Below are 15,650 nucleotides of genomic sequence, written 5' to 3'. Positions count from 1 at the left end.
ACTATAAGGTTCATTCCTTACGTCAACTGTTAAACAAATGGTTTTGAAACTCACGATATGTTTCGCCTATTCAGGCATCTCCAGGTGATCTTTACAAGAATGTTTCGTCCAAATTATTATTCGTCGCCGGTAAATAGTAGGTCTACTCTAAATTTAAAATGTTTTTGTTGTCCTATAATGTGTATTTGTTTGACTGTAGTTGGCGAATCTAATTTGGATCTTTTAAAGATCAACTTGACGATGCCTGAAAAGGCGAAACATGTCGTGAGTTTCACCACTTGTTGAACTTTGTAAGGTATGTACCTAAAATATCCCGAGTTTTACAGTTATACTGTATTATTTCATCCGAAATCCAGAATTAATTGTTACGTTAACATTACATAACTCTATAAACCCAAACACATTAATTTTAAATTACAAAAGATTATCTATTTCCAATTTACATGTAATCAATCAAGAGTGTTGGCGACATATCTAGTATGTGGAGTACTGCCTAGGGAAGGTTAATAATTAAAACTCACTTACAGTTAAACAAGCGGGGTTGATTAAGGTGGGTTTGTGTTGGGTTCGCTACCCTTGGGGCGGCTGGGTCTGATGGCCATGATCAATATCTAAACCACCCTCCGCTGTGCGAGGTGCAGATACTTGCATTTTGTATTCATCTCACTTCTTGGCAATACTTAATTACGGCCGTAAACATTGATAAATTGTAAGCTTTTTTTAGTTGAGAAAATTTAATAATAAATTTGTCATTATTTACCGTGCTTATTTTTTGATGGTTTAGTCTGTATGACAGGGTAGTTATATGAAAGACCCACACACGTTTTGTGATAAATATGAGTTTTGTTCCTCAAATTTGTAGTAAATTGAATAGCCATGGTATGAATAGCCGGTCCTATTGAACGTTTAAACTTGGTATTGTGTGTTTTGGAATTAAAACGGCTTATTACTAAGTCATATTTGGTTTGGATTCGATTTTAAAATCTTGGACAATCTTATAATAAGTAAAGATTTTATGAAGGCTACCTTAAAAGAAAAATGCTTAAAGGGAGAGATATTCATTGGAAAATCTTAATATTCGATTTAGAGAAAAAAAAATATGTTTAGAAAAAAAAATTGTAAAATATATGTTTAAAATTAAAACTCTCTCCTACTGATCCTTAAGAATTGCAAATATAAAATGTTGTGTTAAAAAATAAATCTTTGTAGTTTTGTTGGAAATGTTAGTATGCTATATCAATGTCAACTTTATGTAATATTATGGTAAATTTTCACTTCTGTTAATCGCAATTAATTGTGAAAATATGTATTTTAATGCCTGGGTTTTTAAATCATCCTATTGCTAATTGAACCAGAGGCGTACTGGAATAATATTTTATGTCCTTTGTTTAATACCAAAAATACAGTAAAGAAAGGAGACATACCACGATATTTGTGGTATGGGTATCACTGTTTAGCTTAGCGTGCAGAATTAGGTGGTGCTAACTGCTGACGAATTAGGTCATATTGCTGGACGTGTTTTTTGTCATGTAATCCAAGGTCTCCAAGGTCGCCAAGGCTACAACCAACTGTGTTGCCATTCCGTTCCAGTCAGTATTAAATAATACCCCTCTTTCTTCTCCACTGGCCTACTAATCAATGGTCCAAACCTAGCATTGCTAATTGTCTATTGAAAAGGAGGTGTTGCTACTTTATTTGAGAAGTTCCCTTCAAGTGAGTGGTATGTTGATTTTGAAGAAGTAATTCATTTCGCTTGACATGTTAAACGTTACAAACTGGAAATATTTAGAGATTTCACAACTGATTTTTTAGTGTAGTAGATTGTGTGAGTGCATAGATAGACTATATCTTACCGCCTTCGCAATTTATACGTCACGATTGTTAGAAAAGAAACGGCATGGGCCACAAACATTAACAGATGATGTCACTGGTCCTAAAGTAAACACGATTTTATTAATATTTGAATGAAACTGTCAAACCAGCTATTAAGTTAGTATAGGCAGTCAGACCAGTAAGATAATTTGTTCATGTTTATGATCCATACCGTCTCTGTTTTAATATTCGTCGTAATACTGCACTATGGCCGTTTCGGAGACGTCCCTCTTAAAATGTCGTACCAGAGGTAAACCAGTTAAAAAATACTATCTATTTAGTTGAAATAATGATTGTGATGTTAGTGAAATAATAATAAATAAAATAGAATATACCAACACACTCCTGCAATAACGAATAGGCCTACTGTACAACCATACCATAAAATTCATATTAAGTCAATATAAAATGTTCAATCTTTAAATCTTGAAATTTTTAATTTTAATTCTATCAGCAAGAAAGTGGTTGAATGTTGTACTCACTCACTTTCCGTTAGAAAAACTTCCACTTCAATGCAGTAAAACTTTTTAATTACCTTCCTCTCCCTTTGAATTTGAAAGCCGAACAGGACATCGGGAAATTCAGGAAATGTCTCAAGTCCAACTTAATAAACAAGGTCTGCTACAGCGTCCGGGAATTAGCTGGTAGTCTTGCTTTAACATCAAGAGGGTGTGTCACAACTGAACAATTTGTATATTTAGAAATTATATTTTTTTTATGTAATTTTATTAGTTAAGACTTGGCCAATGCAAAATGTTTGTAAATCTGGCTTAATAAGACTTTGACTATTATGCTAAAATTCAAAAAATTTTACTTTGCTTGAATTGTATTTGAATTAATTTACTTCATCGAATTTATGCTAAAAACAAAACATGGTAAAGCATGTGTGATGTATAAACATAAAACTAACACACGCTCATAGTCCTTCCTCCTTACTATAGTCAAAATACCCCCGTCGCAGCAAACCTGCATACTAAGCGAATTTCCATTTACCCGGCTTGATTTCTACTAAAATATTCCCTATAAATTTTCAGATTTATTTCCATTTTTAAATAACATTAATTTTAAGTAGATATAATACCAGAATATGACCCCACTTTCGGCGTTTTAGAGGCACTTTTAGGGCACTTTTTATAGGGGAAAAATGAGAAAAAAATGGAAGAGCTTTTTTTGGCCACTTTTTTTAAAGACCCAGCTCTCGACCTATACACCCCTATATAAATTTTCTACTTTTGTTAATACTAAAAATCATGTCTGGAAATGGTGAGCTTTTTATGGCCACTTTTTTAAAGACCTGGATCTCGTCCAATACAAGCCTATATAAATGTTCAAACTCCATTAAAATTTCAAATCCACATCCATTCCCATGTATATTTTCAAAATCATGTGAGGTTTGTGCGTGAACTCGGGCATGCTCCCGGCTCATGACGCGCTCCCTTGGACATCCTTAGTGGAAATCCATGAGTTCTGGCTACTTGGGAACCCAAGCCATTTGACATACAACGAATCACCCTTTCTCCTAATTACCTTCTCTACCAAATACATGTCCTTATACTTGGTCTTTAACAACTCCTCTGTATAGAAGCCTCCCCTGATTATATTGCCATTTTCATCTTTCAAGATATAAGTCACAGGCTTTGTATTCTTAACTTCTGCTATTGTAAATAGTTCCCCTGTCCAATTTGGAGTATAACCTTTACTAAAAACATGTTTATACTTGGAAATCCTTACGCTATCACCTACCTTATATCTTGGCTTTTTAACTTGCACTACTTTAGAAGTCAACCTCTCATGCACATATTTACTATTCTTAACATTCACTTGGTTAGGCTTCATTCCTATAGATCTATGCGCTTTATTATTATATTTTCGAATTAACTTTGGAAGTAAATCCAACCATTTATAACTTCCCTGAGCACTAAATTCCCTATATAACCAATTCTTTAAAGTTCTCTGAAACCTCTCTACAATTGCAGCCTTAGTTGTAGAAAATGTGTGATAGTGATTAATATTTAATTTTTTCATTAGTTTGCTAAAATATTGATTAAAAAATTCTTTTCCATTGTCAGATTGAATGTTTTTAACCCCCTTTGGTAGAATGGTTTTAATGGCTTCTGTAACCACTAACCCTGTCTTATTCTTTAGTGGAGCAGCATAAGCTTTTTTAGAAAATGTATCTATTAAAGTTAAAATATATTTATTGCCAGAATTTTCTCTAGCATAGTTTTGCATATCAATTAAATCTATTTGTATAGTTTCGTTTATACCTAATACTTTAAAAGACCTTCTAATGAAATTCTTTCTTGCAGGCTTATGAAGTTCGTATGCAATTTCATTCATTTTTTATAACATCATCCTTTCCTGTAACTCTAAATACATCACCATTAGCCCCAATCAATAGATTATCTTCCATTCTTTTAAATACATAGTTTTCTGGTATATATGGTCTATTATCTATATACTTAAATCCACTCAAAGATGTGGGGTCAGCAACTAATAAATCAGGATTATATTCCATCAAATTAAAAAAATTTTCTCCATATACAAATTTTGATCCATCGTAATGCATAGCTTGTGACATTAGACAAATATCATCCAAATGTTCCCCCTCTGGTAGATTCCTTATAAATTGTTTTTTGGCATCCCAACATTTTTCTTTTTTATCAAAAGTTATAGTCTGTTCTTTTATAACACAGTCAGTTTCATCAATGGCAGGTTTAACACGTACTAACCTTTTATTATAAAAACTCCAATAGCCTGCTTCCATTTTTGGAACTTGTGAAACATTCACAGCATCTTTACTATCTGTACCTTCCATCAAATTGCTAAGTTTCTGTTTCTTAGCATTCCAAACACCATTCTCTGATTCTAAAAATTCATAATTATTATCATCTTGTATAAATTTACCATCTTCTTTTCGTATTAAAGTCTGTTGTAAAGTGGGCACATCATTTAAACTTTGACCCTTTTCTACATTAGTAATTTTCCGTTTCTTAGCATTCCAGACACCATTTTCTGATTCTAAAAATTCATAATTATTATTGTCTTGTACAAATTTACCACCATCTGTTCGTATTAAAGTCTGTTGTAAAGTGGGCACATCATCTAAACTTTCACCCTTTTCCACATTAGTAATTTTCTGTTTTTTAGCATTCCAATTTTTATTCTTAGATTCTAAAAACTCATATTTAGTTTTACCTTGTAAAAAGACATCACCTTTTCTAGTTAATGTCTGTCCTAAAGTTGATACATCATCTACAAACTCCCCATCTTTAACATTACCAATTTTATGGTTTAAACCATTCCAACTATCGTCTTGTAAATTTAAAGTAGGTTCACTACTAGCCCTGGGTTCTGCAGGCTTATTATATGGATCATATAAACGATAAAATTTGTCTATAAACATATTTTTATTTAATAAATAATTCCACTTTCTCTCAATTCCTCAATAATGGAATCTATTTCATTATCCACTCCTGAGTTACCAGCTTGGCGACTTAGCCAAAGAAGTCTTAACCTATCTACAAGCTCATTAGGATCATCCCAATAAATATAATCTATTTTATTACCAGTCACTTGTCTCAAACCTTCACCAACAGATTTAAATAGAGGTTTAATTATATTAAGATATTTAGTATGTCTATTACTTGAAATTGGTGCACCATCTTTGTAACTCTTTAAATGTCCATTTGTAGCTTCCAAAATCTCTTTATAATTTTGCAAATCAGCCGGAGTATAATTCTCAGGTTCTTTTAAAGTTAACAATTGCCACAAACCTTTTGTCCCCTTGTAGGTTTTATTTGCAATTGTAACATCATCATTGGCAATGTCAACTTCCTTATTTCCAATAAAAAATTTATTTGCTTCTCGTCTAATACCATATGTAGTGTCTGTCATACTACTTTTACTGAGGTAATTTCCTAAATAGTCTGATGCTAAAAGACCAAAATCTAATTTCTGTGGGGTGGATTGCTGTAATGGTTGTAATCTTGGTATTATTGGTATTCTAGATGGAGTCATTGGGAGAATCTCCATTCGAGGCCTCTCTGTTTTGGCGATTTTTTTTAATTCTTGTAATGGCTCTATTAAAGGTTGGAATGTTTGAAACCTCTCTTCAGCCTCTAGAAACTTGCCACGTTTTAAAGCTCTATATTTCTCTCGTATTTGATTTGCAGAGTCAACCAATTCTTGTTGAATGTTTTTCATCTTTTATTTACATTTTATTTATCTCATTTGACAAAGGATTGTACTCAAACACTTTATCATGTATTATTAAACAATATGCAGATGTATTTGCTGGTACATTTTCTGCAGTTTCAATCTCTAATTTAATATCAACAATTCCTTCCTTCACTGTTTCGTTCTGTCTAGAACAGTCTATTACAATTAGTGGATATTTCTTCATAAACTCAGCCCTACTAATCATAGGATCTGGGATAGTATTATAGTAAGTCTCTCTAAACCTCATAAACATCTCATAAGCTTTAGAGACATCTCCATTTTCAAAGTCGAGATTTAAATCACTATAAGGATAATATTCAGAGTTTAGAAATACTTTGAGATTTTTTAACTTACAGTGATCAAATTCATCAGTTCTTTTTCGTGCACTATTATCCCTAGCTGTTTGGAAACCAAATATAATATACCTAGGCTTCTCCAAACTTGAAGATGTCTTTACTGACCATGTATGTCTTGTAGTATTGGGATATGATGGAAGTTCATGCAACTCTAAGCTTCTAAATGCAATTTGCAAATTTTTATTTTGCAATAACATATTTTGTAATTGTAACTTCTCCCCATCTGATGGTATTACATGTGGCATCACCCATTGAATTGAGTTAAGTATAATTTTGGGAATTGCATCAGCAGTACCACTGGCTGGAGCACTAGTGGTTGTTAATATACAATTCAAATCATTTTTGGATCTTTTCAACACCAATTCTTGTTTGGCATTTACTAATACCTTATTAAAATCCTCAAATACACCCATTAACAGTTCTAATGGCAAACAAGTACTAAACTTGCCACTTTTATGGAACTCTTTTAAATTCGTGTCAGAATCAAATGCCACATTTGACAATTTAGTTGTTTTATTGTAAGAGCTCAATATTTTCATAAGACTAGAAATTCCTGGGTTTCTTACAATGTCTATTTCTTTACCTGCGACTTCATATCTAATTTCATCAAATAAGAATGCAAATGCATTATTTATAAAATGACCTTTATCATGATTTTCAATTTCTCCCTTAATATACAGATAACTCCTACATGGGAGAGTTAGCAAATCTTGATTATTAATACATATTCGAATTTCATCAGAATTATTTATTGCTAAAGTGTTATGGGGAACATAGGAGTGATTTGTAATTTTAACCACACTATCGTCGAATTGGGATTTCCCTGTAACGTCTAGAAAATCTTCCATTTTTATTAATAGAAAATTTTAACTTTAGTCCTATTGATCGTAGGAACCTAGCATTTTGTATACTTATAGATAAATTCTTATAAATTCTCATATCTTTTTTATATGACAAGTAATTGTAGTTTCTTCTCCATTAAAGTCAATTGCCTTGTCATGCTGATCGGCAAATGTAATACTGACAACATCTAAACTTCTCTTATTTACAGGAAAATATATAATATTTCTTGGAACTTCAATAATTTTGTAGCCAGGAGGAGCTTCTGGATAAAAGCTATGTATGGTGTGTGATTTGTTTCCATTTAAATAGGACCCGTTTGCAATATTACATTTTACTCTAATCACATTTACATTATTAATGTTTATTTTATTTGTAGATTCAAACTGTACACCAGGAGTAGAAACACCTTTAAATCCCAATAAAACAGACCCTAAACATGGTTTTGTAAAATCAAACACGTGGCTAGAAAGTAATGTCGCTTTCATAGTTTTATTATTAGCTGTAAGGAAAAAGTCTGGGATTTGCTTTTGAATTTCCTTTGCAAGCTCAACCACCTCATATGTTCCTTCAGAAATTTCTATTGTAACTGGAGCTTTGTGGTCATAATAGAAAACATCATCACCTTCTCCAATGGTTAATTTGTTGCCTTTAAGTTTATTTAATTTTGGAATAAGCCCTTTGAATAAAAGTTTGACTTTAGTATTAATTAATGCTTCTCCATTTTTATGTATTATAACTTTAAGTTTACCATCTAATAACTGGTTTAAATCATCAACTAAGATCTCTCCCTTTGGTAATGTTTTTTTCTCTACTTTGTAATATGTTAAAGTATTTAGAGGTTTTTTCACATTAAATATAGAATTATAACTTTGAAAATCAACTAATCCAATTACATAATCATCATTTAATTCTATGGGAGGAAAGAACACTGACTTTAGCTCTGGCTCTGTACCCGAAAATGTTATAGTAAATGAATCCATTTTTATAAACAAAAATTTTTTATGAATGATAAACATAAAATTCCACAAATAGAACTATTTAAATCTTGTATTTGATCGGTTGTATAGAATATTTTATGTCCCTCAAAATATTTAATTACTTCTTTTGGAGGTTGGATTCCAAATGGGTCAAAATAAATTACAATATCTTTATTTTTACGATATGCTGTCCAATGTGTGCCAGATGAACTGTCTAAATTAACTATTCCGCACTCTTTTACTTTTGGTGTTAGATTTTTTAGCTCGTTTTTTAGGTACACCCCCCGGAAGTGAGGCACGTCTTTTGCGGCCTCTAACAGCTGGTAGTTGTCCATCTTTTTTATTAAATTTTAATCCCATTCCCATTTTTGCTTTTGCCTTCATCAAATTTGTCACCGCATAAGCTGCAGCTCTTTCAGCAAGATTTGCGTCATTCGCCGTTACTCTAGTCCAAGCTAAGTCTGCTAATCTCATGTCTGCTTTGTTCCGAGCAGCGGTATCGGGATTATTCATGTAGAATATGTCATGCTCTTTACAATAAGAGTCTAACTTATTTTTTGGAGGTACATTTTTGGCTAGATTTTGACGTATATTCGTTCCAGGTCCACAGTACCGATATGATGGTATGTGAAGTGGAAATGGAAGATTATTTATAAGAGTATTCAGTAGCCCTCGACCCCTGTAAGGCTTTAAGAATAAACCTTTGCCTTTTTTACATGTTTTCTTATTATCATTTTTCACCATTTTTATTATATAAAAAATGTCTTTTATTCAACAAAAACATAAATTTAAAATAGTACATACTAAGGAAAATATACCAAAGAAGTTGGGTCTATTTCCTACCAATATTCGATGTGTTATTTGTGGTCCAAGTGGAAGTGGGAAGACGGTTGTAATTTACAATTTAATTGTAAGAAAGGAAGGATTAAAATTTACAAACTTATATTTAATATCTAAATCTTTAGAACAAGAAAAATATAAAAAAATAATTGAAATATTTAGTTTGTGTGACGAAGTGAAATTACACACGTTTACTGACTGTGAAATCACACCAAATGATGTAAAATCACAGTCAGTTGTTGTATTTGATGACATAAATAGTCAAAATATTACACAATTTTTTTCAATGGGTCGACATAAAAATATTAACTGTTTTTACTTGTGTCAATCTTACAGCAAAGTACACAAACATTTACGTGATAATGTAAATTTCCTAATATTATTTAAACAAGATGATTTAAATTTAAAACATGTATATAACAATCATGTTGGTAATGACTTTTCATTTAACCAATTTAGAAATCTCTGCCACCAATGCTGGGATAAAACTAAATATGGCTTTTTTGTAATAGACAAAGAAAGGTCAAAGAATAATGGCAAATATAGATTTATGTTTGATCAATTTTATAGTGACCAAGCGCAAGCGTATTGATGCCATCTTCTAGAATAAACCTCTTGTCATCGTCAAATGATAGTACTTTCTTGTTCATGGTTAAGGTTTGAAGATGATGATTTGTAGATTTAATTCTTGTCACATTCTCATAGTAATCTTGCCCAGTTGCAAGACAGTTCAAATAATGTTGATGTCTAAGGAGATGTTTAACTGTAGCACCATCAGCTCCTTTAGCTTTCTTCACCTCTAAAGCTTGCTTGTCTTCTTCATATAACCATTTTAGAGGAATATAAGAATATAACTTTGGTCTTAAACCACAATATTCATACATAATATGACCATCTAATTCGTCTTTGAACTTGCCTGTGACTTTTTTATTTTTATCAGAGTATAAGAAATGGTCTTTACTATATCCAGAGGTATCAAAATAGTGCAAGTCACTTTCTATTTCCTTGTAAAAGTCCTCTGTAACTATAGAATACATTAAAGAATCTGTATCAGTCATAAGAAATCTTTTGTTCTTAAATTTTGACATATAATTATAGTGGAAATCATACATTATTACTTTACTAATATCCAAAATGGTCATTCCCAAATATATCGGCTTATTAAACTTTACAACTAATTTATTTAAATGTATAGCATGTAAATTGTTATCGAACTTTTTGCTACAGTCAAACCTTGGATTAGTGACATATTTTGTTAATAGTGACTCATCCTTGAGATATATATCACGAAACTTGCGTTGGTTCATAATTGTTCGACCAAAGAGACTATTATTTAACAATTTGTAAAAGTCTTTTTCAAAATCATTTTTAGCACATTTGCGTTTTTCAATATTAAAATTAATATAGGGTGCAAGCCATTTTGATTGTCTAAATTTTAAAATTCTATAGTATTTTGTAGCAACCAAACCTAATTCCTCATATTTTTGTAATGCTTTATAATGTAAAATATATTTAGTTTTGTCATTTAAATTAGGTATTAATTTGCCATTCATTTTCTCAGGTGCTAATGGATAGTCATTATGTAAATCATGTAAGCTTTTATCGTATTTTAAATCAACTTCTAAGATATATCCAAACTCATCATTTTGATTGTTTTTGTAGTCTATCTCATTCGTCCAACGAAATCCATCCACGGGTAGTGTCTCACACATAGCTGTGGAGTATAGCGAGTTACAATCTAAATATATTAAATACACACTTTCTTGATTGGGATCATAATGTTTGCCCATATATCTATTATTGGCTTTAGCGTAACGTGTAGAAATCATACTGACTCCTCCTCTGATTGCACTTTCTATGAACAAATGCATGTCAATATCTTGAAATAATTGTAATTTTATACCAGTCATTCTAAGACAAGCTTCCCATGTTAGTCCTGGAAGTGAATACATATGTACGGGGTCAAGTTTGTAATCCTTTAAACACAGGTCTCTAAATGTCTCAAACACATCAGCCAGTAGCAATACATCTGTTTTAAGATATAAATCATGATATTCTTGTAAATTATGTATATTAAAATGGGTCCAGACATTTTTAGCATGTTCATATTCGATGGGAGAGATATGTTCTTTAGTTAAAGTACTGTAAAATTTTTCAATTGGAGGTAGAGACTCTGCAAACTTATCTGGTCCTGTCATATATTCATAGGGAAATACGCCTTTGCGTTGTAGTAGTGGATTGTCTATGAATCTAAATGTATTTAAATTGGAAGCTAATTTGTATAATGGAAGGGACAGAAAGTTATAGGAATCTAAAAATACTAAATCATCAACAGAGAATGAAATGTACTTTTCCATATCTTTGGCTATGCAATTTAATTTACGATTAAACTTTCCCAAGTGTTGCATAATTAAATGTCCATCGTAATTTTTTAAGTTATGAAAGAATACTGGTATTTTCTTTGTTACTTTATAGTTTAAATTGCAATCATTGTGGGCAGCTCCACGGTATTGGCCATTTGAATGACAATGTTCCCGTACCCTATCAAAATATAGAGGCTTTTCACAAATATGACAATGTGTTGAGTTTTGGAAAGATGCCTCTTGCTCAGGAGTCATTACAAGGGGGATATATATTGCCATTTGATTTTTAATGAAGTCATAAGTCTCAAACAACCTTTCGAAAAACACATCCATAACATTTTCGCCACTATATAACTCTTCAGAAATAATCTTAGAATCTTTTACTACGACAAATGCAAATCCAGATGGAGTATGGTTGTTAGAGTTTATAAAGCACTCAAAATCAGCATAAATTACAAATGGGGCTTTAAGTTGATATTTATAATTTTTAAATTGTAATGTATCTTGTTTAGACATTTCCACTCGTTGGACATCAAAGTTTTTACAATATGTTATATGACACTCCAATTTATCTTTGGTGTAAAAATGTTGTAAACAAAACTTGCAAAAATGCTTTTTACTGTTATCTTTTGTTGACCGTAGCATTAACCTATTAAAATCACGAATTAAACAGTAATGTGATTTACGACCTTGTTGTAATAATAATAGATCTATATGAGTGTTACTATTCAGTTTGGTTCTTCTTAATGGATATATAAATCTTTGGTCTTCAACTCCAAATACATTAACACTTATATTATTCTTTCTTTCAAATTGATCTATGTCAGATATTTTTACGGGATATTTTATATTTGTCATGTTCAACTTACCTACGTAGGGTGCATAGTTAGAGACTCTATTAGCATGTTTAGCATTCCTTGGATGTAAAGCTGCTAAAATTGACCAAAGGAAGCATTTATTATCAACATTCTTTATATTTAAAACTGCTTTTGTCAATTTAATACTTTTTGGTGTGGGAATGTATGACTTTGGAGTTAGGGGCTTATACTTGTAAACGTGCAACTGCCAATATTTAGTATGGTCATAAATCCATCCACTGCCTTCGGCTTGATATTTGTGTATGGAAGCGTCAATCTTTAAAAGGGCATTTTCAATTTGAGGCTTTAAATCTCTCTTCTCAATGGTTAAGGTAGTAAGGCTTCTAAAATCTGCAATACATTCTTTCTCATTAACTAATTTTCCATTTTGATCTATTGTATATTTTATAAATTTGATTCTCCTTACTAAAGTCCATTTTATTGGTAGAGGACAAGACTGAAGAGTACTTTTAAGTTCAGTTTTAATCGATTCACCAACAAATTTAATCATTGTATATGGACATTTGTTACAAGAATTTACATGTCTTTTAAAATGACCAACAACATTTCTTTTACAGAAATTACAAGTCTTATGAGTTTGTAATATATGAGATTTTAGAGCCATGTTATTATCACAGATTATATCACAAACTTTGCACAGTTTCACCTTCATTTTATGTATTACCTTGTAGTGGCGAATCAGGTTGCTTTTTTTGGAGAGCGATGCAAAACAATGTTGACATGTAGTCTTCATTTTTATATATGTAATTAAAAAATAGGTTGGAATCTTCTATATAGTAGAAATTACATTTTGACAATTTCAATTAATGAGAAATAATAATTTGAATTAGAATTTTATATTTTAATATTCAAAACAATTTCATACAATAAGATTTAGCAATTGTAATTTTCTAAATCAAAACTAAATCCAAAAACTTAAATAAAAAATACTTTTTAGCAATTCAGATTGCTGAGTCTACATATATACAGAGTGAGTGTTACCTATTTTAAAGGAGACTTGACAAAATTATATAGTGAATATAATTCGGCTAAGTTTTTAAATAATAACTTGTGCACACTTTTGACTCAAAGTCCCCCCCCGTGAGTGAATTTGGCTAAGTTTTTAAATAATAACTTGTACACACTTTTAACTCAAAGTCCCCCGGTGCATGAAGTTTGGCTAAGTTTTTAAATAATAACTTGTGCACAATTTTGACTCACTTAAAAATAGTAATAACAAAATAAGTCTTTTTTTTTTAATAGAGAAGCAGCACACAGTTGACATGTAACTAAAAAAACAAAGTTAGCATCTTCTATATGATGGAAATTACATTTTAGACAATTTCAATTAATGGGAAATAATAATTTAAATCAGAATTTTAAATTTTAATATTCAAAACAATTTCATACAATAAAATTTGGCAATTGCAATTTTTTAAATCAAAACTAAATCCAAAATCTTAAGTAAAAATACTTTTTAGCAATTCAGAATGCTGAGTCTACATATATACAGAGTGAGTGTTAGTTATAGAGAAGACTATGTTACCTATGTTAAAAGGAACTCGACAAAATTATATAGTAAGTATAATTCGGCTAAGTTTTTAAATAATAACTTGTGCAAACTTTTGACTCAAAGTCATGAGTGAATTTGGCTAAGTTTTTTAAAATAGACTTATATACATTTTAAGTTCCTTAGTGACTGTTCAAAATACTCTAAGTGTTTAAAAATAGACTTATATACATTTTTTACAAGTTCCTTAGTGACTCAATTCGGCTAAGTTTTGAAAAATGGACTCGGGAAATTAGCTACACTCCTAAGTTAAAAGAAATACAGAGTAGGCCTATGAGTACAAGCATCAATTACGTCACCAATTGATCCCATGACCCGACACGCGACAACATATTACAATAGTCTAGCTTAGATGTCAAAGACTTACCAAAACAAGAAGATCCAGGTGGAAGAGTTAGTGATGATTCCGTAGAATGCCCCCCTTATATACCACAAAATTGTCTAAATTAATTTAGAACTTAACAATGGAAATTGAACAAACTGAAATTGAACAATTGAATAATTGAGGTCAATCAATCAAACATATTTGGTAATTGTCTAAACCTGCCCCAGACAGACTGGCGCCAGACAGGCAGAGAATGTTGACAATTGGTTTTGATTGGGGTCATTAGGTTACACTCACAGTCATTCATTTGAGTCAGGCATAGTTTACACATAGCCATAAGCGTGCCCGAGTTCGCGCACAAACCTCACATGATTTTGAAAATATACATGGGAATGGATGTGGATTTGAAATTTTAATGGAGTTTGAACATTTATATAGGCTTGTATTGGACGAGATCCAGGTCTTTAAAAAAGTGGCCTAAAAAAGCTCACCATTTCCAGACGTGATTTTTAGTATTAACAAAAGTAGAAAATTTATATAGGGGTGTATAGGTCGAGAGCTGGGTCTTTAAAAAAAGTGGCCAAAAAAAGCTCTTCCATTTTTTTCTCATTTTTCCCCTATAAAAAGTGCCCTAAAAGTGCCTCTAAAACGCCGAAAGTGGGGTCATATTCTGGTATTATATCTACTATTTTAGTGAGTAGTTAGGTTTGCTGCTACGGGGAAGATGTTGAGGTGTGTTTTTTCAATTAAAATATTGATAGCTTAGTATGAAATAAACCAAATTGCCAAATTTGATTAAAATATATCCATAAACAAGCAAACTAAAACAGTTTATTTATTCTCCATAAGGATAACATGGGAATTTTAAATTTACAATTTTTTTAATTTTCTCCGTAGTCAATGAACATTCAAAAACACTTCAATATACTAAATTATTTGTTTTTTTAAGCTCTTCAAAATGGTCTAGAGAGAAATTTAGAAATTTAAAGTTTTTAGGGTCAAAAATGAGAAAAACCCATTTTTACCCCATAAAACCTCCCATAAACCCCTGATCCCATGGTCCGATTATGCTGGTTCGCGAACTCGTTCGAATAAATGTAGGTTTACACGTTTGTACCAAATTTCATCAAAATCGGATCAATTTTGCTCGAGTTATCGCGCTAACGGACACATATATAAATATATATATATATATATATATATATATATATAAATATATATATATATATATATATATATATATATATGAATTTGAACGGATGGTGTTTTTGGCCTCTGGGGACCTCAAAACGAAAAAGTAAATCGGTCCCGGGTCTAGGTCTTACCATGAGACCTACGGTAATAGCTTATTCCCTATATGGGAAATTCGCTAATTGGCGGGCAAACACGCAGGCAGCGCTACGGCGGCGTGCCGCGGCAAAATGTC

At 31.5% G+C, this 15,650-nt stretch overlaps 1 protein-coding gene across 1 annotated transcript in view; it reads left to right on the top strand.

The window, feature by feature from the left end:
* LOC128987063 (uncharacterized) overlaps positions 1-15,650 on the top strand; it is a 95,012-nt gene that overhangs the window by 31,947 nt on the left and 47,415 nt on the right. The window lies entirely within an intron of this gene.

Source organism: Macrosteles quadrilineatus, unplaced genomic scaffold (genome assembly GCF_028750875.1).
Source record: "Macrosteles quadrilineatus isolate MER2022 unplaced genomic scaffold, UCM_ALF_1.0 Scaffold_2__2_contigs__length_208266976, whole genome shotgun sequence".
In the NCBI taxonomy this organism is placed as follows: domain Eukaryota; kingdom Metazoa; phylum Arthropoda; class Insecta; order Hemiptera; family Cicadellidae; genus Macrosteles; species Macrosteles quadrilineatus.
Note: the sequence above shows the minus strand (reverse complement) of the source record. Positions and strands in the feature narration are given on the sequence as shown.